General features: G+C 44.9%; 1 long non-coding RNA gene across 1 annotated transcript; it reads left to right on the top strand.

Moving 5' to 3' along the window:
* The first annotated feature begins 23,184 nt into the window (after positions 1–23,184).
* On the top strand, positions 23,185–25,496 carry LOC136993439 (uncharacterized). The gene is made up of 3 exons (XR_010885759.1): positions 23,185–23,243; positions 23,337–23,536; positions 25,068–25,496. It is a non-coding gene; the product is annotated as an uncharacterized lncRNA (long non-coding RNA).
* Positions 25,497–26,589: the final 1,093 nt, after the last annotated feature.

Raw genomic sequence — 26,589 nt, 5'->3', positions numbered from 1 at the left:
TTAATGATGTGTCTTGTCTCCGAAGGCTGGAAGTTGGTATCCCATCTTGCAGTGTTACAGAGTCAAATCATCCACTGCTGTAAGTTAATGCATTTCCACTGAAACGTATGGCTTTGACCACAGCTTTGACGAATGCCTTTCAGCACGGCTTCCCTGGAGACATGGCCAGCATCTCCCTGGCCGACTGGAGAACCTCCTGGTGCACAGATACTTGGGAAGCTGGTCACAGTGCTGCCCTTATGCCACAGTCTCCCGTATTTGCAGAATGACCCTGTCATTAATCTGATTTCCTTGGGACTTCACTGTGGCAACAAGAAGTTGGGCTGAAGCAGAAAGCAACATAATGCTGTTCCAGAGCAGAGCTGGGGAGATGATCTGACTCTTTCCCCTAAAATGAAACTGGTTTCAAATGTTCTTGTTGCTGTCCATCAGTTCCTCCTTGTAAGTTTTGGACCCGTTAGCCCAGTTCAACAACAAACATGAGAAGGATGGAAGTCCCAGAGATACCATGTCCCTGCAAGATTGCAACAGAATTGGCAAGCGGGAAGGAATTCAAGAGGGAATGACGGAGATGGAGCTGTAGTGTTTCCGCTGAGGACAAGGTTGGAGGAGCTCAAGTGGTCATAGATAGTCTCTTCAACCATTGAATGCCAGTCTGCCCACATGCATTAACCAAATGGTCAGTTCGCACTCAGCTCCGAGCCAGCCGCAGTGACCTGGCCACATGGCCTGAGACCACCGAAGGCAACGGGAGCAGGAATACAAAGTATGAGGAGAAACAATTGGGGATGCAGGACACAATCCTGTAGTGAATCAAATTCCATTAGTTCTGCAGTGCGGAGAACTTGGATTTCCTTAGATGCTGCTTAGGAATAATATTGGTCCATTTGGCGACTGTATAAAATTGCTGAGTTTTCTACTCATCTTTCTCATCTTTTTTGTTTTGTTTTTGGTTTTGTTTATTTTTCCTTTTTGTTTCATTTTGCTTTTGGAATTAGGTTCAAGTACCGTTAAAGACTCAAGTACTGCAGGAACCCTGTAGAAAGTGAAGCACTCAGATGGACAGTCATTTTCAGTAAGTGGACTTAATCAAGCATAGATAATGGGGAGTTAGACCATATTTGAAAATCATGTGCGTCACATAAAAGGATTGGAGACTTACTGTTATGAGTTTATTTGAGTGAAGTGAGATTTAGCTTCTTATGGATTTGAATTCTTCTGGGGACTATTGGCATGGAAAATTGAGGGCTTTTGCTGGGGAGGTGCCTGGGGGCATGCCTCTGTCTTGGTTGTATTTACACATACAAAAAGAACCAGAAACAGGATTGTTGGTCTCTAAAACTTCTTTAAGACATTGAATAGAGGCTTGTGTTTCACTGAGAGAAAGCAAGATGTCATCTGCTAAAAAAGCAGTTTTATATTCTTTATCATGGATTGTGATGCCCTGAATCTAATTTAAGGCTTTGAAGTATTCTGAACCCACTTGCATTACCACCAAATGCCCTCTAGTTAACATGTTTAGGGAAAGGCACATATCTTGAAAGAAATAGCCATGCAAGGAGCCTTCCCCATGATAGCTGAGGCTTTCGTGCAGACTTTGCAAAGCGTAATCTAAAACTTCCTTGGCTTCAATTAAGTAAATCTTGCATCCTACAGCAGTGAGATAATATCTCCACAGAAATGCTTTTTAAAAGTTTCCTGTTTCCATTGTGTTCTCAATCCCCATGGGATAATATTCTCATTCACTAAGTCTTGGGCCCTTAAAAAGGAGAAATTAAAACAGGTGTGAGTCAATGGGATTCCCCAACTTATGTTTGTTTTTTGCTTAAGTAACATTACAGCATGCATGGTTTATTTGAGCAGTCTGGAGAGATGCTAGTGGTTACACACAGTTTGGTGAGCCTGGAGACGTGAGAGTCTGGTGAGGGAAAATGTGGATTCTCAGGATGCAAATCAGACCCTTTTATTTGATACTTTGTCTACATTGGCAAAGATTTTCCCTGTCTCTGTCCCGTACTGTCTGTGTTTTGGCTCTTCTCTCTGAGGAAGTGCTGTCTCATGATTCGCACACCAATACCTTGTACACATGGATTCAGTCCCAGCTTTGCTCCAGTTCAGTGTGTCTTCCAACAAATGACTTCATGTGCCTCAGTTTCTCCAACTTTAATGACTGCCAACCAAGAATTGGAAGGGCATAACAATTATGCAACAGTTCCCAAATCTCTTTACCCACTTCTGTTTGCATCTCTGGGCTCTCTACCTAGTTTGGGAACCTCAAAATGCCTTATAAATGGTAAGCTAGTGATTCTCCAGTGAAAGCTGTTGGACAAATGAAACCTTTATGCAACTATTTCCAATGTCTAGAGAACCTAATCCACCACTGACTGGTTTGACTCGGTCTCTCTGATCTGCTAGAGAGGCTACTCTCAAGTGCCTTTTATTAGGAGACCACTGTGTTTCTGAGGGTTTTTTTGGTCTGATGCTTGCTCATAAGGAACAGGAGGAGGAGAAAATGGACCATAAAATTTCCATTACACTGAAAAGCAGAAACATCTGTTGGAGACTGCAAGTGAGGTTGGAAGTGGTATTTACCAGCAAGAAACTGGCATCTAGTCTGTTCAGACCCTCTGCAAAATAACTCTCACTTCCTCCCATGGAAAATAACGTGGAGGAATCTCTGAGTCAGGATCTGCCCCAGGCACTTAGAAGGCAGCAAACTGAGCACATCTTTGCCAGACTCTTGTATGTGCGCGTGTGTATGTAGGGCACATGCCTGTGATTGAGTGAGGTGCATCTCATGAAATAGCTGTTCAGCAGTGAACTGTTTCTAATAACAAGTCTTGCATAAAGTCAGCTGTTCTGCATCATGCATTTCGGGTTGAGAAACTCAGCTCTTTAAAACAGAGTTTCATAAAATAAGTTGTTTTTTTAAGGAGGGGTTGGTGGAAGTGACAAAGTTCCCAAGGTATCCAGAGGCCTATGGTCCCTCCATTCCTAGCAAAAACATTTTCCAGGGAAAGGGGAATGGCCTGTCTCCTAAGACAATAGAACAGTACCTTGGGTCTACATGATGCTTGCTTACTCCATGTGCCTATGACCTACAACTGCCTCTGTCTTTATACTGTAATTTTGGAGCTAGAGGGGCAGGCAGCCTTCTCCATGATTGCAGCGCTGTCCCATGAGAAGTTTCTGGGAGGAATTAGTGATCGTCAGTGCAGCCAATTCCTTTTTCTGCCTGTTACTCTGGAGGCTGGAAGTGTCTTGCTGCTCTGGCCAAGGGAGACTTCCCAGCGTTACTGCAGATCCTGTTAAGTCAGTACTGAAATATGGAGAAAGGCACCATAGCTGGGTTATTCAAATGTCCACACTTTCATGGAGTGAGAAGTATGTGTTTCAGCTAAGCATTGGTTATACCTCAATTTCGTCTCTCACCAGACCCCAGGTAAGACTAAGGCATGCTCTAAGTGCCAACCAGAGCAGGCAGTGCCAGGGAAAGGATCACGAAATCCAAAGGCAGGCAGCTCCTGCAGACGACCTCTTCCCAGTCGCATCCTCTCCTGTTGCGTGAGGGGTCTTGTGTCCCTAACCAACGGCAGATTTATCTAGCCATGAGAAGTATGGCAGGAGACAACCAATATTTTTAGCTTCCATTTTAGGATGCCTTGCCAGCTGCTTCTACCGGTCTGTTGTATTGTGTATTTCATTGAAAACCAGGAGGATTTAAATGGTGGTTTGAAAACTGACAGGTAAGAAAGGCTCTTCTGTATCATTGCGGTGCAGTGTTTCACGGTCGCAAGGCACATCTTTTGTTTGAACTCCTATCTTGCTCCAAGAGATCTGATAAGTGAATGATTCAAAGGCAGATGCGAGCAGAGGCTGAACTTAGGGATTGACACTGGCTGCTTCTTGGAATTAAATTAATTGCAAGCACGACACATTCTTACACTGTTGGCTACCTGTAACGCTGAGTGATCTAATAGATTCTTTCCTCAGTTTTGCATAAGTTATTTTGAGACCTGACTCTGTGGGTGCTACTGCTTCCCATGTCATGATGCATTATCTGAAGTGTCGTCTTGTGTGTAATCCCACGCTGAAAAGAGCGGAAAACCCTAGCACTGGAGGGCAGGGGGATGCCAAAGCTGTCAGGCAATGAGCGCGCATCTGTGACAAGGTGTTGAACCTGCTGCCTGGACTTTGTGCAATGCTTTGAGTCTGGTTTTCTCATTTTCACCTGTGCTGCACAGCTGTAGAGTGGACCCAGGATGCAGTTGTTCAGGGGATTAGATGCTTCAGAGGGATGCACATAGACTGAGCGCTATCAGATATGACATCCCAGGCTCGACCATTAGTCTGACCATACATGGCATTTCTTTCTGTCCTTTTGCCAGGTTTTCTTCTGAGAGTAATGTATGTCCATTGCAAAGTTAGCTGATGATGCCAAGTACTGCTGGAGGAACTCTTGCAAATGACCTGTTTTTGTGAGATAATCTGTGGGTTATTAAAAAGACATATATTTAAAAATCCTAAAGTCAACAGATTTGCATGAAAAATTGTCTGACTTGTCTGGCTTACTTGACACTTTGGCCGTCTCAGAACAGATGGGACAGTATCCAGCTGTGGGAAAGGAAATACATTTAATGTTTGTATTGTGATCATTGAAATGTGAGGGGCACCAACAGGCTCATAAGGAACCATTGAGAAAATCCCCAAAGCCTATCAAAGCCTAGGTTGCATAATTTTGACATAACAGTGCTGCTCAGAGTAACTGTGCTAAATCTAATAGCTGTCCAGGCTGTTCTGTCTTGTCATGAAAGATTAGGTTTGATTAAGACCAGTATGTTTCAAGAAATCATTTGTCCCTGCAGATCCATGCAGGATGTTCTTGTGGGCTTAAAGAAGAACATCTGAGGAAGCAGAAAGCTTGCAGTTTCTGGAAAAAGAAACAGAGGCAGACTGGATTAGAAAGGAGGGGGGGGGATCCTCAACTGTCCCTAATTTTCACTAGTGTTCCTAGTGAAAGAGATTTCCTTTCCATGTAGAAACCATCTCTTATTTCCCCAGTGGTAGGAGCAGCTTTGGGTGGTGTTGGTTGTGCAGTGCTTTCTTGCAAGAGTAGATGTGACCCCAGGAGGATTCATTTTGTGCAAGGAAACGTAGGGGTGGATCAAAAACTGGCGATGGCTTCGTCTGCGTTGCTGCTCTTCTGGGCCATCTCTCAGGGAGTTTGGGCAATGACAGGAAGGTATGGCCAGGTATGGTATCTCTATTGCTGTAAACTGCGAGGTGCGTTAGTTCTGTGCCCATGCCCCAGAATGGAAAGGACACTTCCTTATTTCAGCTTTCTTACAACCGAGTGGAGTCCTGTATAGGATGTTGAGTGGCTTCCCTCTTCTTTTGATTTTTCTCCCCACGCTTTTTGCTTAGGGATGAGCCTGGATTCAACTCTTTCTGTCCTCCCTTCCTTAATTTTGATAAAATACTGATCTATGGACCCAAGCCTTGCGACAGCTCTGTGCAGCTGACGGACTAAAAGCTCAAATACGAAAGTCTGAGCGTTCAGCTCCACCTCCAAAGTCCACAGCTTGAGCCCATCTCTACTTTTAATTATACCAGACCATTCCCATGTGTCTTTGTCTGTAAAAGACGCATCTCCTCATATCTGAGTTTGCTTTAAAATTACATCAATTGCCATTTTTCTAAATCCCTCTATCAAAGAAATGCTTTCCCCTCCCTACTAAATCTCCTGCACTTGGAACTTCAGGGAACAGAGCAGATGCAGTTTGATGCCCTCATCCAAACTAATGATTTGTTTCTGGCCGAGAACGTTACCATCAAGGGGTTTTAATATTTTGCAGAATTTAGTAGAGGCCAATAGAGTAGGAGGGGGTTAGATGCTCTGCCTTTGCCAAGATGTTTATGCAGCAGGAATGTTATTTATGTAAATCTGGAAGCACTCTTGAAGCGATAGCCTTGCTCTTGCATCTCAGACTTTTTTCATTAAGTCGTTGATCTTCCTTCAAAAAAAAGATTTTTTTTTTTTTTAATAAAAAATCCCTCTGAAAACCTAAAACTCTAGCAAGAAAAGTGCTTGGGGGAAAATATTTACTGCACAACTGCTCCAGACTGCCCACATTATGCAGACCATGGCAATTTCTTGAAGAATGCCAGGGTAACAACTGCCTGATTCAGGGTTTTGCACATCCTCTCCCCCTCTTCTCCGGCTGCCTCATTTCTCCTCGCAAAGGAAGTTCCTGCATGCTCCAGCATCTGACTCTGCCCTCGTTCGAGTAAGCCTGTTTCACCTAAACAGGCTTTGCACAAATGTTAAATTACAAAATAAAGCTTGGAGAAAGTCCTAATTGCCAAAGTATGTGCACTAGGGCAAAGTGCCTCTGCTCATCTTCAAATTATTCCTTTCTCACTGGTAGAAAACCCTACAGAGGATGTGTCTCTTGCATGAAGCCACTGAATTCTGGCAAAACTCAGTCTGTGCTTCTGAGTTTTTTTGGAAAGGCTTGCTCTCCTTGTAAAGTTTTTAACATGTTTTATAAATTTCCTCCCTGTAAATAGCACAGTAAATAAATGCTGCTTACAGCTTTGTCTGTTAAAAACCAGCACATAATGAGAAAGGCTGGTAGCATGGAAAGAAGGGTGCAACAAATGTGGATATCTATGGATATTTTCTGCTGCAGAGAAAAACCGGATGAAAGCAAAAGTGTCAGGGCAGGGCAACACTGGCTGTAGTACGGTCTGCTGAATGCTTATCACATGCAAAAAGGAAGTCTTTGGTTGTGAACTTGCTCTTTTTGCTTCCTCTTTCTGTTTCTGTTATCTTTTAAGAGAAGCGTGGCTCTCCCGTGCTGGAGGTGCCAGTCTGTAATACTTCACTGCGGTCGGTGTCCGCTATACTGTGCGCGTAGCTGCCGCAGGCCACGTCTCAGTATCGAGCATGATGACTGCTTCAGTGTATGGCTCATCTCATTGAGTATACCCACGCGAAGCATGGCTTTTGGTGTGCGAGGAGATAGGAACATAGGCTGGGGGAATAAGATGGTGGTGGGTGGAGAAGCTGGGACGAATGTGCTGCGTGGAGAGCAGGGCTGTTGTGTTGGGCATGTGCAGCTTGACCAGCTGGGATCATACCGGCGGGACACAGGTAACAGGCTTGCAGAATTGCTTCTCCAGACCCTCTGCTTATCTGTCCTGAAGAGCTTAAAAATCTTCTGGATGGCTAATGGCAGTTGAGACTCCCTCTGTGGATACACTGTGAAAGAGACCTCATGAGATGGTGATTACCGAGACCTATTCACTTCACCTTCAGGTGCCTGATAAAACTCCTCTGGCACAGGAGAGGCTCACGGAGCAGAGTTAGCACAGTGCACAAATGAAGAGCTGTAATGAAGCGGATGGTGTGTTTCAGGCACTCGGACATGATGATTCCAATGGGGGAATGTGCATCCAAAATTGCTAACTTGTACACTCCAGCCCTTATCATTGCTGAAGCAGCTAAGCAGGCCCTTATGTCATATACTAACAGAGTATCAGCAATGAGGCGGAAGGTTTCATTAGCAACACGTTCTTGCAAACCGATAATGTGAACCACTCATGACTTGGAAGTGAGCAAAGTGTGGACTGAACTACCCTGGGAAATAAAGCTTATCAATAGTATTGCCAACAGCCAAGATTATTGGGAAATTTAGCCCACACAGCATTGATTCCTGATTAATGCAAAACTCTTGGCTTGGCATGTCATTCCAGTGACTTATTGCAGATAATTGACCTCCCTTATCTTTTGGGGATTTGCGTTATCTGCAGTAGCAGCAGAATTTGGCTGTATCTGATCCTCTCTGAACCCCAGCCAAACTAATGGCAAAACATAAACATCTGCCTGGAAACTATTTTTGAAAGGGCATATATGGTAATAACGACTTGTAGACAGAAGAAATGCACCTACTGGCATCCCAGGCCAGTATCTGTTGCCCCTTTGCTCAAGGATTCTTCTGTCTGTAGCAGATTTATGTGACTCACAGTAGTAGAAAAGGTGGTGAAGCAAATGGTGACTAAAAGCCAAGTGTTACGGCTTTTATGACAGAACAACCCAAGCACTTTCTGAATGCGGGGGGAAACAGAAGGAAGTTGTTTTACAATCAGCACTTGATCACAGCGAGGCCATCATCATCCAACTTTTTCTTAGGCTGAAAGAGCATGGGGAAACGTCTTGGATTCTCCATTAATTAACCTTCTGCATTTGCGCATCCCAAGCCATCTGAGACCACTGGTTTCAGTAAAGGAGGAGAGAAATGCTATGGGCCAGATCCATGGAAGTAAGCAGTTTACACCAGATGTGCATCTGCCTTTAAGCTCCAGCCATAGAGCTAAAATTAGCTTTTAGAAAAGAATGTTAAAAGCAACCAAGATGCATTTTTATTGCACGTTTTCTTTTGTTGTGATTTTTTTTTCCGTAATAGTAGGTATGAGACCAATTATCTGCATTTTCTCCACGCGATTGTTGCCGAGGTTTATTAACATCTGGTGTTTGACCTAGACCATCAGTGTGTGGCACTGGTAGCAAACAGGATTATGATGTGGCAAGGGGACATTCTTATGAGCATAAAGAATTCTTGGACTCCTTCCCACTAGGGATGCTTGGATCCCTCAGAGATGGGTGTGGGGTTTATGAGGAGGGGGAGGAGGGGTTACTCGCTGGTTTTTGAGCCTTGCTGGGTAACACCCTACCCGTGGGGCAAATAGCAGGCAAATCAGAACCAGGAAGTGATGTGGCACATGCACATGAAAAACGATGGGTGGGGAATGTTAACCAAACTCGACTGGAACTTGGGAGAGGTGCCAGGTCATGTTCTGGTTCAAACCCTCTCCTTGGTTCCTAGTTCATCTCGCTTCAGTGTCCCGATCCATAAACCCCATCCCTGCGAGAAGGCCTGTGCAGTGAGGGGCAGGGAGGAAGTGTCTTATTGGTTTTGATTTTAAACGTAATTTGGACCAGAACGTAGCAGGGATTGTCCCTTGCACAGTTGCTTACTCATGGCTCTTGCATTGCTCAGCACCCTTCCTATGCTGTATCATGCACTTAGTCTTTAAAGCAACTAATGCTGTCAGCATGTGCTGCTGATGTGATAGGACAGGTTTTTAGCGTACGCTTAGTTTCTTTCCTGCAGTCTAGCAGCTAGAAAGGGCTCCAGGAGCCAGTGCCCAGCCAGGAATTCTAGTGCTCTGCCAGTCTTAAAGGAAATCTGGAATTTGCTACACTTTGGAAAATCCCTGAGGTCACCTGCTACCTCCTCTGGCCATTAAATTTCGTGAAGGACAGCTAGATATTCTTACAGCTAAATACGCAGTTTCAACTCTGGTATGGCTCCCTTGTCCTTATAGCAGGGTATCCCTTAGACACCCAGCAGAGTCAGTTCTAGTTCTAGTCCAGCTGTGATCGGATGAAGATCCCAGTTTAGGACAAAGATAGTTCTCTGAGGTATTTCTGTTCCTCAGATTCTAGGATTGTGAGCCCTGAAATCAGTCAGCACCAGAATCATTCCAGTTTCTCCACGTGAGAATCCCAGTTAGCCACAACGCCATCCTGAGATTACTGGAATGTAGCAGGGTTCAAGCTGTGCTTCCTCTCCGGAAACGCTGGACTTGGGAGGGCAGGATGGTGTGGAAGAGGTGTAGCCTGCTGGGAGAGGATTCCTGCAGTCCACGTGAAATCCTGTCCCATCAGGATAGCTGGGTTGACCTACTGCATCATGTGAAAGGCACAAAGTGACCGTAGCATGAGACAGGGCTTCTCTTTTGAAGGTAATTATTCAACAGAAGCAAAGGCTGTGTGGACTAAAGAATGCCCCCCAAGAAATGCAAAGTATCTGAGGCCAGAGAACTGTTAGATACATAGGATTTGATGGAATAATTAAGAAAATATGCCTGATTTCCCTCAATGAAACATGCAAGCCATCTCTAAATGCTCGTTTGTTATGTTGAGATTTTGCTGCTTGGATCCTAATTTTTCACAGCTGTAAACAGAAGACAAAGAGGGGTGGAAAAAAACAGTCTTAAGTAGGAAGGAAGAGGTGTGTGATCAGAAAACCTTTGGCAAGTTAAGAGGATTAAGAAAGGCCCTAATGTTCTGATTTTAAGTTCTCTAAGTTGGACTAAGATCATGGATTAAATTTGGGTGGTTAAGAGGAAGAAAATACCTCATTAAAAAGAAGCAATTGGGTTTAAAGTTGTTGTAAGACAATGGCTGAAACAGCTCAACTGGAATGGTCTCGCTTGCTTAATTCTGGGGTTTTGTGAGTGTGCGTCTGTGTGTTTTTAATGCCCTCCCCCACCTCTTCACTCCCAATCTAAAAACCTGAAGGATTTGCTTTAAAATATATTACTTTCTTTCCTACTTCCCTCTTAGCATTGCTGTGTTTGGACTGTGTTGCTGCTCTTTAGAATTGCACTCGACAGTGAAGCCTGGCTGATATTAGGAGCAGAAACTGTTGTTCTTTGGGCTATGTATGCTGCAAAGTGTGGCTGAAAAGTTAAGAGACCCGTCTTAGCCATTCTTTTAAGTCCACCTCTCCCCTTACAAAAGCAATATTCTTGGATTTTTGCACCTTTACTCTTTGCAAGGTAATAAACCAGTGACAAGTAAGCAGATAACCATTCTAGCAGGATTAAACCCTATAGGTAAAATGGAGACTCAGGGATATTCTGCCATCCCTTTCTCAGCTAAAGCTCTCTGACCATGCATATCGGTGAAGGAAACAGAGAAAATCAGGAGGAGATCCTTTTGGAGAAAGGATGGAGTAAATATGCAGAAAGGAGCCCTGGAGTTGTGAGGCTGGTGCCGACAGCTTGGGAAGAAATCAGCTGGGAAGTCATGGGGTGGCAAACAGCAAAACAAGAAACTGGGGAGCCCTTGGGCTGCTTAGTGCTAGATGACCCTTCACATGGCAAAGTTACCTGTGCTTTAAAACTCTTGGCTAGCTCACGGTCAGTGTTTAGTTGTTCTGGGAAGCCAAGAGAAGAATGGTTTGGAGTGGCCTGGCCTGAGCAGGTGCAAGTCTTGTTGGCTTCCTGCAAAACTGAGCTCCGTCCAAAGAGCTGATTTTGCTAGAGGCTGTTAGAAGATGCCATAACCCTCCTTGACTGAGCAGGTTTGTGCCGGAAAGGAATTTGCTCTGCTCTCGATGACAGAGTGCACAGTCTCGCTTCCAGCAAAACCCGCGGCCAAGCTTCCATTGACGTTAACAGCAAGGCGGGCGGGCCAAGCCGGCGAACGCGGGCCCTGTTTCCACTCAGGCTATCTCGCCGTTACCTTAGCTGCCTTTTGTTGTGCATTCCTTTCAACCAGGCAGATTTTTCATTTTCATATTGAAAGCAGAACAATTTCTCTGAGAGCAGCTCTCTCAGCCATAGTATCCTGCCAATGGAAAAAGTGACACTAAAAATAAACTGTTTCGGAAAGAAGCAAAGGCAGTTTCCAAAAATCCCTAACTAAAAAGAAAAAGAGAGAAAAAAAACAGTCTAGACAGCTGCACTAGGTGGAGGCAATAACAACCAAAAGGAATAAATTAAACTGTGGTTAAGGGGAGAATTTGTCTCTCCTGATTGCAAGACAAAAGAAACCCAATTCCTTGTTTGTAGAAAGATGTTTGGGAATTTCTTAGGCCAGCTGAGGGCCTATTAGAGTGATGTGAACTGGAAATGGAGTTAGAGGGCTTTGGCTGGTTGCATGACCCAACGCGGGACCACACACAACACAGTATGAGAGGCTTTGACAGGACAGCAAGCAGTGGTAGGTGGCAAAACCGTCCCTTATTCCGCTCAACAGCAAAATCAGCTTCTGCTGCGTGACCTTGGCGCCAGCTGCAGCAGCTACGGGGGCCGGAGCAAATCTTTGTTCCTGCAGACTTTTACCTCTGCTTCTCGAAGTTCCCGGGCAGTTAACTGTACTGGCAATGCAGGGATGCAAGCTGTGAACATGGTTTGAAAACTCGCAAAGTCGTGGGTTTCCCCTTTTTATTCTCTCGGTCGCAAGCAAACTGCAGGCTGGGTCCTGCCGTCGTTCTGGGTGTCTGCTGGGTTGGCTTGAGTTTCCTGATATTCCTGGTGCTGCGGCTGCACGCTTTGCAACAGGTTTTGTGCCTGTCCGAAGACTTGCATGGACGTATATTTGCCATGCAAACCTCACGACTTGTTTTCCGGTTATTTGATGGAATGGGGGCAGGATTTCATCCCGTGTCAGTACTCAGAGACTTCAATGGAATCACTTTACCATATGTGGGATTTTTTTAAAAAAAAACTTCTGAAGGACCAACTGAAAACTCATCTAAATAAAATAGCTGCAGTCGCATTCTTTGTCTTCTCTGTCCTCTTAATGAAATGTCACTGCTCTGGGTGTTATCTGCCTTGTAAAAATGAATCAGCTCTTCAAGAGTTGACGGATAGAGAAAGGAGATCGAAACATTTCTGTTTCCGGACCTGTGCCCGGAGTCTGCCCGGGGGCTCGCGGCTGCGTGGGTGCCTCGCGCGGTGGTTCCTATCTCGCATCGCAATGGAGAGAGGGAGGAATTGCGCAAGGCGGCACTTTGTGTTTTCTGATCTGGAAACCAGCAAGTGACAGATAACAAATGCGACCGTCTTGCCTCCTTGCGGTCGTTAAGGGTCACCTGCCATCGGTAAAGGCCCCCACATTTGCCCTCGTCTCCAGACTGAATTCCAGCTTGCTTATTAACATTTTTCCTACATGAAATTCATCCCACGATTTCAGTTGAAACCCAGACTTTTCTTTGATTTTTTTCCTGCAGTATTACATTCCAGAGTGGCTGCATTTCAGTGGTAAACAAAATGTGTTTTTTTGTAGGATCAGTTAGTAAAATAGCTAAAGTATTCTGGGATCCAGCTGGAAGAAAGGCTTTGCGGTTGACTTATTTATTCACTGCTTGCAAGTTTCCTTTTTTAATTGAATTATTTTTAAAAAGCTTAGGTTTTTTTCGTTGTTGTTTTTTTAAACATAGTAGCTAGCTGTTTGCAACCAGACTGCAAGTCTACCCTGTGCTCCATCGATCACAGTGGTGGAACTGGAGCTCCTCTGGACACTGTGGTATTGCATGGATGGATGCACGAGCCTGGCATCTCCACTGCCTTTTGATAGTGGCCTTGGGGCTGCGCTGAGGACCAGGTGTGCAAGGCAAGATCCATGTCTGTCAGTGGATCAGGTCCTTGGGCGCATGAGGGACCCCTTGCCCCAACACATCCCACGGTCGGTAGGCTATATGCAAGGCAGCCGTGGGTGGAAGGTGGGAAGGAGGTAGAGCGTTTTGCACAGCTGGGCTTGCGATTGCTGTCTTAGAGCAGATGCACATGTCACTGTTGAAATCCCAGTCCCTTGGCCCAGCCTGTGTTTGGTTTAATGTAAAACTTGGGTCAGAAGATCTGGAGGGTCTTCATTTGTGCAAAGCCCTGGTGAGGGCATTGCCAGCATGACAGGCTGTTTCAGGTAGATCATATCTCATCAGTTTGGGGAGATTAAATTCAAGGAACTTGATGCTAGAGATGTTCTACAAGGTATCTCCGTCTGTGGCGTTGCTTCCTGTTCGTGGTCTGTGGCACGCTAGATCTGTTTGCTTGGCAAGCAGCAATATTACTAAGAAAGTCTGGATGGGTCTTGGCTTGCCTCATCCCTGTGTCAGGTAGGTTTTACGTGGTTTGGGGGTTTTGCCTGGTTTTCTACAGAAGTGAGCCTGATACGATTGCACCATTTGTGCCTGTCACTATTCCTTTCCCCCGGTGATAACTTTTGTGCCTACTGGCCGGTTTCTGCAACGTTTGGCCAGGAGCTAATGGTCTGAGAGACGGGGGGTACCTACAAGTCTCATGAAGTAGTTGGCCAGGAGAGATGGGAGGCCCAATTAGCATCCCACCGAGGAAACGGTGAACCTCATTGCGCCCGGTTGTCACACGCCAGAAAACAGGTGAGGAAGAGAAATGTTGCACGTGCACCAGCAAAAGAGCAGCTTTACTCAGAACACTACTTTAGTATAAAGTGAAATAAAAGCCAGAATACTGCTTTAGTATAAAATGGTATGAGATGCCCAGCCACCGAAAGTCTCTGGCTTCGTAAGTGCCACTGCTGCTGTTGGAAAAACTTTATTTAAGTGTATATGGTCGCCTGGAAGCCATGCTGCTGGGCGTCAGATAAGCTCACCCGGAAATGACGGGCCTACTAAACCGATTTAGTGTAAATGGTAACTCGTGAAGATCCCTGCAATAATAAATACACCCTGCGCAAACAGAAAATAAACTTTGCAATTAGAGCAGCGCGTTTTTCCCCGGCTGCTGTGCAAACATTAAACACCCCGGTGAGGTATGGACGGCTGACTCAGCCCCGCCGCAAAGCCGGCTTACTGTACGAGCCGCGGGCACCGGCACGGCCCAAACGAGGGCACGGGCGGATAATCTGAGCGACGTTTCTGTACCAACGGTGGGTAAAAGGCAGCGTGCTGTTTCTGTACCACCTGATCTGCTTCTTCCTCCAACGTTCCTTTTGATGTTTGCTTTCATGGCGACTTCTCACAATGTGAAATTCATCCTGGTTTTAATGGTTTGAGGATGATGTGGTTTTTTAGATGAACAAAACAGGGGCGTAGAGCTCTGAAAGATTCCTCTGCCCTTTATCAACTGTTTCTTTCAAGTACTAAATGCTTTTTCTTCTCCTTTTTGTTCTGGGAATGTGGATTCTTCCCCTGTGCTGTTTACTAATTAAAAGTTAGTTGGTAAAGAATAAGCATATTGTCCTTGCCGTGGTTTGATCTATTGTTATTAGGGCTCTGTGTTGTTACAGATGAGATCAAAGAATTTAATTTATGATGGGTGGATAGGTCAAGTTCAGTCGGCTGAAGCGAGTGCTGGGTGGAAAGAAGGGTTGAACAATAATGTCTTAAGCAGCAGCTCAGGCAATAAGCTTTTCCTTATAAATAATACAGTCCCACTTTCTCCACTTTTGATTCAAGAAGCCAAGCAGTCCTTTGGATATAAATATACGAGGACAGCTGGATGCAGTCTATTAAACCCCCTCTGCCTTCCCTTGGTACGATATCCACAGGAGATAAGCCTCAGATGCCTTCGGCGTTATATTAAGATGAAGGAAAAATCCTGAGACCATGACTGCGCGTTTCGGACAGCCTGATTCACAGGTTTGCATTGTGTTTGCACGCATGCTGCAACTTCCTGTGGTATTTTTTAACACAATTTTAAAACATCCTTGGGCTTGCAGCAAGAATCTCCAATTAAGACCTAAAGTTGATGCTGCTAAGCCTTAGTCACACCCTAATAACAAAAGGGGAATGGGGCGGGGGAGCAAATTTATTGGGTTTGCTTATAGTCTCTGGCCGCAATATTTTCCTTGAACTCTGCTCAAAGAGGAGTGGGTTGGATTTTTTCCATTTCATCCTTATTTATTACACATCAGAGTGCAGCGCTGTGATGAAACCAAGAAAGTCGCCCACCTCTCCCCCATGCCTGGGGAAACCATGAGGACTGACTTTGACATGCAAGATGAGTAACCTGGGAGCAGTTTGGGGGTTCTATTATTAGTATGTGTCTGTGAACACATGGTTAATGTAGCTGCGTACGTGGTTTGTACTTTCCTTGTATTCTGCCCAACTGGAGCCTGGAAGCTGTTTTGGATGGGAACCACATCTCCTTGCGTCTGTTTGGAAAGCACTCAGCACACCATGGGCTGGTCGAAGAGGCGTTTAGTTAGTGGCCATGGCTCTGCTTGCAATCAGGCAAAGGGATTCTGCTTTCAGCTCCATCGCTGAGCTTGGCTTCTCGGCGCGTCTGCTTGCCCTTGTATATTTTTCTGTCCCAGCCGGGGCTGCGGTTGCTTTGGGCCGGGCAGACTCATTACAAGACAGCTAAGCTGCAGCAAGGCCATGAGCTGACACGGCCACTTGCTCATCCAGAGGGTCCAGTTTTTCACTGCTCGTGAGCCTTTGGGTTTGATAAGAGTCCCCATCTAAAGAGCTCAGGGTGCCCTCTCCCCTGCAGAGCTTCTGCCCCAGGTCTCTCTGTCTTAGCTGGCTTCTTGCTTGTCCAGTCCCCCACTGATAAAAGCCCATTTGCTCTGAAAGCTCCTCTCTTTCTCTCAGCCTTGGTGATAAGACACTGTTATTGCTGGTCCATTTTCCTTTTTCCATTTCTTGAAGAAATGCCTCCAGGCTCTTCCAGAAGAACAAGAGAAAACTGGAACCATGAGTTTTGAGGTGTTATGACTGTTGTCTGTAGCATTCCCCCTTGGAAAGGAGTTGTCTGCCTTGGTGGTTCTCCATTCACCCGTTTTGGAGGTGACACCAGTCTGCAGGCAGCAGCTGCATGCACATCAGCTGAGGCTGTGAGTCTCAGCACAGAGTCTTTGGTTGCACGGGCAGCTTATCATGCTGATGTCCTTCACCTCCTCTCTGTTTCTCCTCCCAAGCTATAGCGTTCACTCCTCGGTCATGTGCTGCATTGTGGCCCGGATCAGGGAAATGATCTGGCTTTTTATTTAAGTTGCTCATAAATTTGTTTGTTTGGTTGTTTTTTCTGCTGGGTTATTTTGAAGCAGAACAGCCCCCAGGCTGTTTCACAGTGCAGTTACGCACAGAGCTGTGCTGGCATGAGAGAGGGAAATTGTGCACCAGGAAGGAAGAAAATGCTCAAGAAGGGGAATACCTTAAACCAGTATCTCAGCCACACTTCCAACCATGACGCAGTCTCAGGAGACCTACTGGAATCAGTGTGCTGTACAGAAACAGATTCCTCAAATTGTCAGATTGGAAGAGTCACAGGACTGTCAGCAGTATTTCAGCAGTGGTGACACCTACAATCACAACAATTTCAGTTCCTGATAACATCATCGGTTCCTTATTCTCCCTTTTTAGCAACATTTAACTTCACTAAGTGAAGTCAAACTCCATAAAATGTTACTGCAGCTGGGCAAACTCCTGCCTCATGAGTTTGCCAAGAGTTTGAGGAGTTGCCTTGTTTCAGCAGTAGTGGCCTTTCCACTGGTCTTGCTTTTCAGTGTCTCTTTGCTGTCAGGTCCTTTTCCGTTATCACCTCACACTGGGCTCTGGATCTGGCATTTTTGCCCTGCTTAGCTACTTTCTGGCTTCTCTCCTGGGTCTCTTTCCCTCTTTTTCTTTGTGTCATTATGTCTGTATTTTTAAGGCTTATCTCTTCTTTCTGCAGTTGTTCTCATTCTTTCAGCTTTGGATGTCTCTTGGGGTCTGATTACTAATTTGGGTTTTCTTGAAATTCTTCTGAATTAGCAGTGAGACTTGCAGATTCTCACAAACTTGGACTTCAGGTGCCACTCACAGCTAGGTGTCAACCATGGCCCAGGGATTATTCATCACACTGCAATGCAGGTGCCTCATGTGCGCTGGAATCCAGGAACTTCCTCATACATCCCTTGCCAAAACCTCTGTTCTGCTGCAGAAATGGGAAAAATGGTTTTGATGAAAACAAGATTTTCTTGTTGTCTTGGCTCCGACTCGAGGGTACAACCTCATACTTGAAGGAGCTCCTCTGTGCTTCCCAGCTTCAGCCGTAACTGAAGACTGATAACCCACAACTGCAATATAACTGCGATATTGGGACAGAAGATACTATCATCATGGCCTTTTTTAACCCGACCAGAAACTATGAATATCTAAATCCTCAGCGTGTCCTTGTAAACCTTCCAACCCAAGAGTATAGATCCAGGAAACTCATGCAGTCTAGATAAGCTTCAGGGATGCTCGTAAACATTGCATTGCTTACCCAAACCTAAGTCCCAAACTTTAAAAATTTTCCCATTACCACCCTGTCTGCCACCCAGCTTGGAAGCTTTAAAAGGGGAACTAAGTGGGTGCTACAGTATACATCTTCATGGCTTAGTTACATTTACTGATGTCTTCATTTTCTGGAATAAAAGCTTAAGCTTTTATTTCTCATGACTTTATAATGTATCATCTTGGAAATCAATCTTCCCTTTAGTTTTCTTAATAAAGCTGCCTAAAGTCATCAGCTAGAAAACATTCAGTGGCAATTACAAGAAATCTTTTCAAACCCCACACTCTGCTATGGTAAAGTGAGAGAGACAAAGAAAACCTTTTACAACTTATTTTCTCTGTCTTAGTATAATAAAAACAGCCCCCAGAGGGGCATTAGTGACTGTTGAGGCTGAATATTTAGATATAGTAATTTGTCTTCATGTTTATAAAGCCACAATTAAATATTTAAAATCTCCAGAAAAATATAATTGGAGATGTGTAGCCAATTAAAAAAAAATAAAGAATGACTTTTAATGTCTAGGGATTTTGTGTTGTTTGTTTCTGTTGACTAATATGTACAGTAAAGTGCCTGAGTCCTGAGGTGACTCACGGGCTCTGCAGATGGTGGGGTTTCCTCCAGGCTCACTGAGTTAATCAAGTAGGAAGAGATGCTGCATAACCGCCCCTTCCAGCCCCACGTCTTCTTCCTCTGCTGCAAAACCAGAGGGTGTGTGAAAACCCCTCCTGGAGACCCAGCTGCAGGAATAGTGGGTTTTCCAGGCAATTACGTTTTTGGGAAACTTGTGCTCTGACCCAGTGCGCATAAAACAAAATTAGCTGGGGTCTTCTGGAGGCTGCCAAGACAAAAGCCACGCGAAGGATGCAAGCGTGTGGGAGGAGAGCAGCTCTTGGAGGAGAGAATAGCTGCTTTTTTGGAGCAAGAGTGTAGTGGTCTCCCAGGGCCGGTTCCTCCATGGGAGGGGCTCTTGGTGCGAGTAGCCCTCTGCCTTCCTTTCACTGTTGTAGCTGGACATTTGTCACCTTCATGAGGGTTTGGGAGAAAAGAAGAGCCTCCGACCCTGGGTGACCCCTTCCGTGGTCCATCCCTGCTGCTCTCATGGGTTGCACGTTGGCCATCAGAACCTGGATTTTGGGACCTGGGCAATGCTGCTTGTGAGGGCGTCGGTGGGAGAAGCGATAGAGACCCTCAATGCGCAAATACTGCAGGAAATTCCCTGGAGAGCCCTCGCAAGGCAATTTGTGGCAGCTTGGCAGAAAAGCCGTGGCGCTGTGGTCATTCCACTTGGACGCTTGCCGACATTGTTTCCTTACCCAGTCTCACCTTTCATTTAACTGTACGTTATCCTGAAAGCTGAAACGTCCTCATGCTTCGTAATCCTGAACGACTATTGTTCTTAAAGTTTCATACATGTCCATTCGTTGTTCTTAGGCTCGTGAATAGCTCCCTTCGCGCACGGTGCCGTGAGTGAAAGCGCACGCTTAAGCGATGCCCTGACCGCGAGGATGGCATCACGTTTGCTCTGGTTGAAGTTATCTCCTAATGGTGCCTAACTGGAAGCTGAGCTCTGACGAGAACCTGGCCCTGGCTGTGAGTATCGAGCCTTTCTGAAAATCCTGACTCTGTTATGTATTCGCAAGGACTAGGCAAAGCCTCTTCTTGGCATGGGGACAGATGCAGGCTCGTAACAGTATGCATTTAGTTATAGATGTAATTTTATTTGCCTTTGTTAGAATCTTCAATATAAAACTCAGTAAAAAGACCCCTCTAATAAAAATGGCTCAGAGAAATAACAATAAACAGGTTTTATTATACGGAAGATACATTTAAAAAATCCTACCAAGAAAAATGATCTAAAGAGTCTCAAAAAAATATGGAATATGGAAGGGGAGAATTTTTCCCCCACCCCCTACAAAGATGGGTGGTCTGCATGCCATGTGAGCTTCCTCACTCTGGCTTTTGCGGGCAGGAGGAGGGGAAGCTGTACTCTATCTCCGTAATGAACTCTGACTGTCCAGGAAAGCATTTATTTTTGCAAAATTAAAAAGGGGGGGAGTCAACGGATCTGTTTATAGCTATATAAAAAGGCAGAAAAGTCAATGCTAACATATGTTGCTTTATGTTCCCAGAGCAAAAACATTTGCAGGATAGTAGTCCAGAACGCAGGTGGTAAGCGATCAATACTTTTATTTATTTATTTTTAAGGAATGGCAGAATTGCTCACCTAAGGGAGGAGTTGCAGTGAATGTATATCATCCCTACGGACACAATATGTTCACGGGCGGATATTGTACGTGTTGTATTACATAGGCTTTAATGGTGTGCACCCAGCTACGAGGATCTCTAAAGCCGAGTCATCCTCTTAGCAAGTCACAGATTAAAAGGTGTCTTCTCCCCTGCTCTATGCTCCTGCCTGCCACCCGTATTAACAAGCCAAACTGGGTCACGCATCCAGGCTCCCAGTGCCGACCTCTTCTGGAGCGCCGCGGGAACCTGGAGCTATGTGTCTGCGCCTGCCCTCTCCTCACCGCAAGGCTTCCTTCGGCAGAAGGGGTCCGCGCTGAGCAAGGTGGTTGAGTCCTGAAGGGACTAGTGGGCAACCCACACCACGAGGGAACAAGTCTGTGCAGGGCCCCTCTCCGGATCGTGGTGGTGGTGGTGGTGGTGGTGGCGTCTTCTGCCGAAGAGAGAGTGAGCAATGCGAGGGGTGGAGGAGCTGAGTAAGGGCTCTTGTGATTACGGGCTGGTCTAGACTTAAGGGATCAGGGATCTATGGATCTCTTGTGTTGTCTTGCACAAATCGTGTATCGTTTCCAGCGTTGTAGATCCTAGTCTATAAAATGTTGGAAATTCTTTCTTTCTTCTCCTCATTGACATAGGCTTTTTAGCTCAGGGACTGATTCTGGGTTGTGGGCTTTTAGAATGTGTAAACCAAAAGACACAGGTTCTTGCAGGCAACTAATCACGTCCTACCATGATGGTGATAATATCCAAAAGAGAAGCGGGCTTGTTCAGAGGGATGTAGAATATTATGGAGGCTATAGTCAAATCTTTCCACTGGTAGGTAGGTTTGAGGAATAATGATAAAAAAAGCCCCTAAAAATATGATACTTGGCATTGTGTTTACCTCTGAGATCAGGGCCTGAATGTGCTGTGGGGGCAGTGGGCTGACTGGGCTTGACTGGCGTTACCGCATCCCACAGAGGAGATGCAGTCCCGGCCCTGAGCTGCGCTGGTGAGCGGGCTGCGCTCCCAGAGCTGCTCCAGGCGTCCACAGCGAGGGGTGGAGGTGCGGGTTTGTATTCTGCTGCATGGCGATGTCAAGAGAAAGTGCACAAGCTGCGGAGAAAGCCAAGCCTACTTCATCTAAATTGTTGTCGTCTCGTTTTGCTTAAGACATCTGTCTTTACAGATCTACACAGACTGTATATTTCTCCTTAGAAATACATGTTCTTAGAGCTACCTCTTTCTCTCCTCAATCCCAAACATTTGACTGGTAATTACCAGTGTCTCACCAATGTTTCACTGGAAATGAGCTCTGGTGGTTTTGGGACAGAATGCAAACTTTCCGTCTTTTCTGTTGCCGTGATACAGACAAAGCCCTATTTCTTGTTTTACAGTGTCCTGGGAGGGGGAAGGCTGCTGGTGCGAGATCATCTTCTTTCAGAGGACAACAAACTGGGCTGTGAGACTGTGATCCAAATGCAGATGAGATAACTGGCAAGACCTGAGTTCCTGCTTCAGGACCTTGCGTATCCTCCCTGCCTTCAGGAACCAGGTGTCACAGGTTAGAGCTGATCCTCCTGAAATCGAATGGGATTTCCTTGTTCATAAGACCAATGGTAGGGTTGACCACAAGGATTCAAAACTTACAGATGTTCTCATGCTTTGATTTGCAGGACATGTAGTGTTAACATTATTTTCCATGGAGACGGAAGGTTCTAAGTGTTTATAGTATCAGGCCCATGGTTTGCTTTCCAGTTCAGACTGGGGCCAGGTAGTCCAGTATAAGTCAGGAGCTTTGGAACGGGGACTTGCAGACTCTTTGCTTCCTGTCATCCCCAGCAGACTGGCTAGGAGATGGTCAGATGGTCTGGTGGGACAGCAGGTAGGGTTCCAGATCCACGTGCCAGGCTGGGCTCTGCTGGGATCCTCCTGCTCTCCCTTGGACCATTGTCCATATGCACATTTTCATGGAACGTTTTGATGGTTGACAGATTGTTTTCCGACAGAAATGTTCCACCAGAGAATTTCCAAACAGATCTTCAGAGTAGCATAATTAATGATAATTTTTATTATATATTAGTATATATATAATTTATTGATAATAAATAATTAATGAATAGTTATTCTTTTTCTACATGAATTCTCACAGGACCCATTGTTGGTTGTTTGATTGAAAACATGAATGAATTAAGCTTTACTCCATATCTGCAAGTTAGAGAAATATGTCTTTTTCATTTTTTCAATGACATAAGAGAGCGGTTTTTTAAGAACACCAGACTCACTGGACACAGCACAACAAAACTCAAAGAGCTTTGTCCCTAAATTTTAACAGAACTCAACCTTTAGTGTAAATATCAAGATCCCCCTATCCCACACATGAAGGTAACTCCTGTCCAACCCCACGTCATGTCACACCCATGCAGAGGCCACCTGAAGACCAGCTGCGCAAGTCTCTCTTGGACTGGGTGTAGTAAAGAGGTTTGGGAGAACTGTTCCGAAATTGAAGGCTTTCCTGAGGTCTTTACTAGCAATATCTGTTAGTTTTTAAATCAAGTAAGCTCTGGCTTGGGTTGCTCTATCTATTCCAGCTGTGGCATTATGGCATGAGAAACCCGGCATGCTCATAGGTGTGAAATATCGCAAGGAACAAGTTCATTTTGAACTCAAGGGTGGCCTGGTAGAGGATGGTAGCACCAAGAGAAGCGATTAGATCAGGAAAGAAGCTGAGCATTTCATCTACAAATACATTTTAACTTCTCTATTTGGGGAAAAAAATCCTGGGCTTTTAATTCATCCGTTTGCTTGTTATTATAATGGGAATGATAGTGGTTACCTCAATGCTCTGGGCTCGAGCTGGGGAAAGATCCATCACTGAGGCTGTTGAGGCTTCGCTGATAACCCCTGCCCAGGGCTGGGGTGAAGCTGCAAACACTGCCCGTTCTGAGATGGGAATATTCTCCCTGCTTTATGTATTTTGTTAATGTGTGTTGATGTTATATGTTATTAAAATCGATTACCTCCTTCATTTACTTCCTTTCCAACTGCTTTAACTCTGGACTCAATTACTTTGCATTTCTTTTTTTGGAAATGTAGGTTGAAGCTGATACAAGGGAAATAATATCCAATCTGTATTTCTTAAGGTACAGGACCAGTTTGTCAGGCTGTTGGCACAAAACAACAATTGTTTTATTGTCAGGGTAAGTAAATAAGAACAAGAAGTCTTAAGTATTGGCATATGTTGATACTTGGCCAAAAAGGTCTCTAAACAATACGTTTTCTATTCATTCCAGAAACCTCATACTCCGTTATTTCTCATTTAATGCTGCTGGCAAATACCCATGTCACCATCTAATTTTGACTATAGTTCAACTTTTTTAGTGCAAAACTAATCCTCGTTATAGTTGTAAACATGTGTTTCATTTGGCCTCATGTTCATGTACCGAAGTGACAAAGACAATTTAGGATTTGCATCAGAAATGGAGATGTATAGGTAAGCATTTTGTTCAATCTACTTCATCTTTTATGCAGTGAAAATCAGCTCAGCTGCTTAATAGCAAAGAATGTTTTTATAAGCCTCTCTGTACTCTCGTGCTTGGCCCCTTTCCTGCTCTGACTTCTTTTACCGAGAAAGAAAAGAATAAGTGCATCTAGGAAAAGTCTTGCGAGTCATTAAGATTTTGTGCAGTGACTGTGTGCATGTGCATGTGTCTTCCACGTCTTCATTCTTCAGAAACTAATGTTTTATTTTTCTATTTGAGGTGCCTCTTTTTTTGTGAGGGACAATCACAACTACAGGCCTTAACAAGGCCCTGCTCAGGGGGAATCCTCTTTAAAATCAAATTGCTGGTAAGGGATCACAAATCAGCATCCCTGAAATCACAGTTCACTTTGAGACAATTTTATTTTTTAAACCATCTTGTAATTTTTCCATGGCAAAATTCAGCTCGACTCCCCTGCCTCCAGCAGAGTGAGTGACACACTGTGTTTTGTCAAAATAATCTGATTTGCAGATTAGTAGTAGCAAGACTTGAAGTCTAAGTGCTCTTGGGATGCCAAGCGTTGCCGCTAATCACTGAGTTCCTTAAAATGCAGTGCTGTAAAAACAGCAGCAAGACCCAAGCCTTTCAGGGACAGTGAAACGCTGCTAACTTGAATCAAGTGGGACCAGACCCATTTTCTCCATAGTTTCTTTCATTAAAATTATTCCATCATCGTTAAGCTCCTGGTTGAAGTATATGCTCGCTCTGCAGTACTTGAAGTAGAAGTTGTTGAAGTATATGTTGGCTCTTTCACTAATTGCTTTAGGTTGAGAAGTCACCCAGGAATAGGTTAAGCAGAGGGAGGAGTTTGGAGGTACAGAGTGGAGGAGAAGGTTTTGCTCTTGGTGTCATTTGCGACGTGATGGAGAATTGCTGTGTGCATGTCACAGCGCTGGTCCGAGAGCTGTAGCCCTGTGGCCAGCTGACGTGTGGCTCCTTGGGGAACCACCAGCGTCCCACGGGCTTGGTCCATCAGCTTCGATGTTTTATTGTTTGTAGGAGACCTCGCTTCACTTTTGCTCATGATGTTCATTCAGAAGGTGGCATCTGTCACCATGCAGCAGTCCTGCTGTAATAGGAAACTGGCTGAGAAGTTCCCAAGTAGACACAGCCCATCTGCTTGGAGTGGTGTGGGTACCGCAGTTTTAACAGCTGGCAACGTAGTCAGAGTTTGTCTGCGCTGAAAGAAAATAACGGTTGCCGCAAAACATCTTTCTATATTCAAATATACAGCTGAGCCGCAAACACTTCTCCCTGTTTGCAAATACCACTGAGTCACAAATTGTCTTTGTGTATTTAAATAGGTCCCAAATTCAATCCATACATTTCCAGTCATTATCACCTCATTATCCTTTCTCTTTTTTGCTATTTTACTTACCAAGCAGTGGTAAACCCCAAGCCTTTTCTCCAGCATGTGGTTGATAGAGGAGGAAAGGAAAGTTCTTTTCAAATATTAAAAAGTTTTTAAATACTGTTTTATAGCAATCATGTTCATCTGCAAGAAATAAATTTTCAAAGAAGCGTTTGATGGACTGACAATCATTTGAGCCCAGGACGAGATGAAATAGTCCAATTCAGACTGGATTAGGGCTCACTGTTCTGGAGAGCACACGAGCTTAGAATGGGATTGATGAAGCTGAATTTCGAAACTACCAATATGGCTTTTAAAGTGCGTTACGATCCAGATTGGTAATAGCAAAGTAGCAAAATACACCACAAAATGGCCACCCCCTTTGGCAGCAATGGAAAATTGTGACTGACAGCTGTTGGACAGCCCAAACATCCATATTACGGCATTTGTCATCACCGTTAGTACCAATGGCAACTGGATGGGTAATCAGGGTGAAGAACTGAATGAGTCTTGTGGAGACCAAGACCAGAGGAGACCTTGCTAGATCGCATCAAAGCAGCTTGGAGGTGCAGCATGGGGAGTGCTCGCCTTAATGGGGCTGTAGGGGTAAAGCCAGGGCTTGGACGTCTCCGATGTCTCTAGCAATCCCATGAGCATAAAACAAATTCCTAAAGGAAAAAAATCTCCTTTCTGCCATTGGCTCAATGAATTCTATTTGGGAATACTTCATGATTTAGTTTTATTGTATTTTTCCAAGTCAGCATGGCTATTTTGCAAGGGACCAATGTCCACTGAGCGACCTGGGGCATGTCGCTGCTCAGTACTTCTGCTTCTCTTAAATGAGGATGATGATTACGAAGCAGGTCAACGTTTATGGCCTAATGCACCCCCGTCCCACTGGTGTTCCTTCACTAACTTCAGCAGGAGCTGGATTGAGCTGCAAAGTGTTTTCTGAAAATCCTTTTGCTGACTAAAAGGCTTGTTACCTGTCTCCAGAGCCAGGGGCATGAAGCAAAATGATAAGAAATTCTCATGAGTTTTGGTGCCTTTGGTTGGTCTGTGGGGGGCTGTAGCGTGTCCTCCTGCCGTGCTGGCTTCGGGAGCAGGGCTGATGCACGAGAAGCGTATCCCACAGGCGAGGTGGCCTTTCCCCTGGGAGCTGGGGAGCCTTACAGTATCTCCAACTGCACGCTCCAGCCTCTCCATCGCTCCTGGCACAAGGCTGTGTCCATCCTCAGCCTCAGGACTACGAGGATTGGAGCTAGCCGAGAACTTAAGAGCGTGGAAGAACGTGGCATACTTTCATGTAAAGGGCAGCAGTAAGGAGGAACAAAAAATACATCGGACGAGCCATCCCGTCTTTACGAATCCAGTCATGACCTCTGATCCTCTTGATGAAAGCTCTAAAGTTTTTAACGCTCCCCACCACCACCTCAGTATTTATAGGGTATTTGTTATATAGCTTCCTGCAATAAAGTTTATTGTTCTCCGGGGGACTTAAAATGTTTGTTGCATACATACTTCAGTTTATATTTTTTGTCATTAACTATGGATATTGTTTTGTTTGCATATTTAGGGAACTTTCAATATTAAGTTTCAATATGCTATAGGGAAGAAACTAGAGAGAAACTATTTCTTGGTTGGACTCCATCA

This window comes from Apteryx mantelli, chromosome 15 (assembly GCF_036417845.1).
Source record: "Apteryx mantelli isolate bAptMan1 chromosome 15, bAptMan1.hap1, whole genome shotgun sequence".
Taxonomy (NCBI): Eukaryota; Metazoa; Chordata; class Aves; order Apterygiformes; family Apterygidae; genus Apteryx; species Apteryx mantelli.
The sequence above is the reverse complement of the archived record's forward strand: the minus strand, read 5'-3'. Positions and strand labels throughout refer to the sequence as shown.